General features: G+C 34.0%; 1 protein-coding gene across 2 annotated transcripts in view; it reads right to left on the reverse strand.

Annotated features, from left to right (window-relative positions):
* The window catches only part of NCAM2 (neural cell adhesion molecule 2), a 781,544-nt gene that overhangs the window by 58,170 nt on the left and 718,568 nt on the right, over positions 1-4,806 (reverse strand). The gene's annotated exons all lie outside the window — the stretch shown is intronic.

The raw sequence follows: 4,806 nt of genomic DNA on the forward strand, positions 1-4,806 counted from the left end.
TTATTGGCAATTTTAATTATTTCATTCTGGTTTTAGTCTGGAGAAGCTGAAAATAAAAGGTGTCTTCAAATAAGGTTATTAATTATACTATATTTTTTAAGATTATGATATTTTATGACCCCTAGAAACAACACACAGGTGATCAGTATCATTGCTTATTTCATCTAAATATTATTATTGGCAATTTTAATTATTTCATTCTGGTTTTGACAAGCATCTAAACTATAAAAAAAAGCACTTACCTTTCTTCCTTTTTTAATTTATAAATAGATGTATTTTTAAAATTTCATTATTCCTCAGTACTAGTAGTGGTATAATGTCCTGGGCTGTTAAACTTATACAGCCATTCAATTTCACCAGCCACGACATTGAACAAAAATAGGCAGTCCCCTCCGGTTTACAGCCCCAGAAACCAAGTGGAAGTTGATCATGAGTCAGATTTGACTTGGTAGCTGTGGGTTTATTTAAGATTTTATCCGGTGTAACAGAGAGTCCTTGGGAAAACAGAACTTTTTGGGTCAAAGGGATTTTAATTTTTCCAAGACACACAGAGTAGTAAGGTTTAGGAATTAAATAAGAGAAACTACTGAAACACCAGGGTCAGCTATTTCATACAACCACAGTTTCCCTAACCTCTTCTTTCTTATTCAGGAATGTATCAAATATTCTTGTAGAAGGTCATTCTCTCTTGGAGTTTAAAATGGCTCAGGACAAAAAAAAAAAAGATGAGCTCTCTAAAGTAACAGGGTACCACTGGTAAAAGGTAACAAGAGACCCTGATAAAATTCTGAGAACCAAAAGGCCTTCTCTGAGCCTTATAGGACCAACTGATCACCTCCTCTGAGATGATAAGATCATTGAGGAAACAATAAATTCCAGTGCCATGATTTTGTTTCTCACTTGTCACAACTAAATTAGTAAAATTATTTGCATTTATATAAAAGATAAACACAATGACTAGAAACCTCAGGAAGATACACAACAACCAGGAGATATAAAACAGAGATGGTGGATTGTTTCAACCAAATTTTACAATAATGCATTGTTGCTGACATTCCAAAAAATCTTGGAGGGTGGGGGGAAGCATTGCTGTCAACTTGGAACCAACTCATAGCCGATTCTCCAGGGGTTGTTGGAGGCTCCAAATTGTATGGGAGAAACCTATCTTTCTCCCGTGCAACTGCTGGTGGATTCAAACCACAGGGGATGCACTACTTTTCGGTTAACAGCATTATGAATCACTCCTCTATAGTCCCCTAATGACAAGAATAGGGTTTACGGAATTCTCTATATAAAAGAAATTTTAGATTGATTAAGTATAGTCAATCTCCTCCCATGTGGTTAACTTCCTCTGAAAACCTGCTGGACGGTCAGCTGTGGGCCCACTCCAACTCTATGGTACACAGCAACAATGATGTGCTTACAGATATGCAATAAAATAATACTTAAGATATATGTTATATATTGCATACAAACACACAGAGATACAAACAAAGGGTAAAGAAAGCAGATAGACTGAAAACTTAAAGAAGTACAAGGATAAAACAAGGTAGCAGAGAATTTGCTACCCCTGTGACTCTCCTTGTGTGACGCCAGATATTCAGTAAATTTGATCATACGCTGAAGCTCTTTCTTTAAATTTTTATTTTTATGGATTTCAAATTTTGCGCTCTCCTTCTGTGAATGAGTTAACTTTTGCTTTGGTCTCATTTAGAGGTATTGATTGCTGAATCAATGATTAAGGTGGCAGCTGAATTCTGGATTACCCTAGGATAAAGTTTAGGCTCCTGGGAGATGAGTAGACTCCATACTATGATGTAATCTTCCAAAAATACTATTATTTCTAGGTAAAAGGTATTGGACATTTGAAGTGAAACGTCTTGAAAGCACAAGACATGCAGACAATTTCTTGAGCATTAATAATCACATAGATTTAAAACTTTAAATTCTAAACCTGATAATTTTTTAAAAAATCTATCATTTTATGTAGTTGAACTGATGGCATAAAGAATCAAGGCCAATTCTAATATTTTTCTCCAGAAATTTTACTTCCCTTCAACATTAGAGAAGGAAGTTTTTTTTAATCCCCTAATTGCTATTACTAGGGAATAGCAAAGAAATTAAAGTGGGTGTTACCAAATTTTTCCCTTAGGCATCAAAATCTCAATTATGCAATTATTGAGTGCCTCATTTACGAAATTTAACTTCCTAGGGAACAATTTAAGATAATCTAGTTGCAAAATGTTCCCCTAGGTAACTTAATGAGATGATTTGCTGAATAAGGATATTATTAATAAGCCAATTAAATGTTGAAGGGCAGCAACTGAGGGAGAAAATAGCTATTATGCTTTGGTTTAGCTTCTCTTAAGCAATTCTTTTTGTCAGAAAATAGATAACATAGCCTGATGTCAATTAACAATTAGAAGCTCTCCTTAACAGTGATTGTAAAATTATAACCGTTTAAGAAAATATGTGCTATTATGCACATAGCAGGACAATGCAGGGTTGGGGGAATGGGGAAGTCTTGGCTCTCATATTTGTAGATGGCTCCTCAATTATTTGTATTCTTCTTATAGAGTCCATTTTATTTTTTATACATATCTTGAAAAATATGGACAACCGAATTTAGAATATGACAGGACCATAGAATAAGCAAGATGGTACTGATGAGATGGATATTAAGGTTCTTTTGAATCCATGTTCAATGATGGATGGAAGTTTTGTACATCACCTTCTAAGTATTTAAATTAATTAAAACGTGCAGTGCAGATTTCCACTCCTTTATTCATTATTTTAAATGTTTATTGATCTATTTTTGGAAGCAAGAATGGCATTCACTTGCTAAACAACATGCCTCTGGAAACTCTATGAACTTTGATAAAAGACGATAGTTATAGCAAGGCTTCAGGCCTTTTGTTCATAGGGTGGCTATGAGTCATGCTCTACTCGATGAAAATCAACAACATTGATATATTTATGAAATTGTTTATCTAACAAACTATTGTGCTCATTTACTTATTAATGTTTCATTGATGCACTTGGTCATACAAAGAGTGCTTTGTACTACACTATTGATAGAAAAATGTTTGAAACTCATTAGCTTCTCTCCCTCAATGGAAAAATTACTGAAAAATCATGTATTTGTTGATAGATGCCATTGAGTTAGTTACAACTCATAATGACTCTGTGAATAGAAAAAGGAAACACTGCTCGGTCATGTGCCATCCTCATAATAAATGCTTATGCTTGAACCCATTGTAGCAATCCCTGTTAATTTAGCCTCTGAAGGTGTTCCTCATTATTGTTGCTAAGCATTATGTCCTCCAGAAATTAATTTGTTTGGTAATATGTACCAAGTAAATGAGACAAATTTCATTCTTTCTTTCAAAGTACATTCTTGTTATACTTATTCCAATATGGACTCATTTTCTCTTAAATCAGTCCTAGTTATAAATTCTTTACCAACACCATATTTCAAATACTTTGATTCTTCACTAATTTTAAAGCTTTCAAATGTCAATGAGCCAATTTAAAATAACACTGTTTCTTTCAGGAGCACTTTATTCTCAAGAAGTGATACATTTTTAAAAGTATCTTTTCAATAAGTTAAAAAGAAAGCATCTGAAGCTGACTGTATTCATGGGCATTGACTACAAATGTTTAGTGACTATGAATGTTTATTGGTCCAATTTTGAAGATTTTTGTTTTCTTTATGTTGATGTATAAGCTATGTACATGATGAAAAATCTTTACCTTTGAGCTTCATCAGTAAGGGCTTCATGCCATCCACAATCACATTACTCTAATATTTATAGTCACTCATCATTTGAAAATATGTCTAAAAGAGACTGAATATTTTATATAGATTTCAATATACACAACTAGGCATAATTACATAGAAGTTCAATTTATCAACAATCTCAACACATATATGCTAATTTGTTACCTTAGTATCCTTTCCAATTTAGCCTTATTTTCCTATGAGTAATGAGCTCTTATATATTCTCTCAGAACCCAAATAAATAATGAATGCCAAGAGTTAGCAACTTATGCAGTAAGTACAGTTAAAGTCTCTAAAATGCCTTCTTTATCATTTGTTTTGAAATAGTTCCCTTTTAAATATTTTTTTCTCGGCTTTAGAAAATTATATACCATGCTTCACAGTCATGATCCCATTGTTGCTGGGTGCCATTGAGTCAATGCTAAATCATACTGATCCTCTGTCCCATCTTGTCCAATCCTGTGCCAACCTGACCGTGATCTCTGTTGTCTCAAGCTCAAATTAACTTTTCTAGTCACTAGGTCAAATCACTCACTGAGGATCCTTTTCTTTAATGACCTTTCCAAGAATGATGACCTACTTTTGGGACTGGCCTCTCCTGAGAATATACTGAAAGTTTATGAGATGCAGTAGTGTGCCTTGACAAAGCATTCTGGTTGCACTTCTTCCAACACACATTTGTTTGCTATTTTGGAAGTCCATAGTATATTCAGTGTTCTTCAGCAACAATTCATAGGCATCAATTCTTTGGTCTTCCTATTTATTTCCCATGCATATGAAATCACAGAAAATAACAAAGCTTGGGCTAGCCTCACTTTAGTCTTTAAAATTAATTCCTTGCTCTTTAACACTTTAAAGGGGAGGGTTTGTAAAACAATGGAAGAATCTTTTCTTTTACTTTTCCAAGAGGGTAGTGTTCTAGGGTGCGGGGGAGGGGGATGCCTTGGGAGGGGACAAATCTACAACAATGAATGAATGGAAATCCAAAGCCTCTGTAAATTTTCACTGAAATTAATAACAAATTT

This window comes from Elephantulus edwardii, unplaced genomic scaffold (assembly GCF_000299155.1).
Source record: "Elephantulus edwardii isolate Elephantulus edwardi_28Jun2011 unplaced genomic scaffold, EleEdw1.0 scaffold00253, whole genome shotgun sequence".
Lineage (NCBI taxonomy): Eukaryota > Metazoa > Chordata > Mammalia > Macroscelidea > Macroscelididae > Elephantulus > Elephantulus edwardii.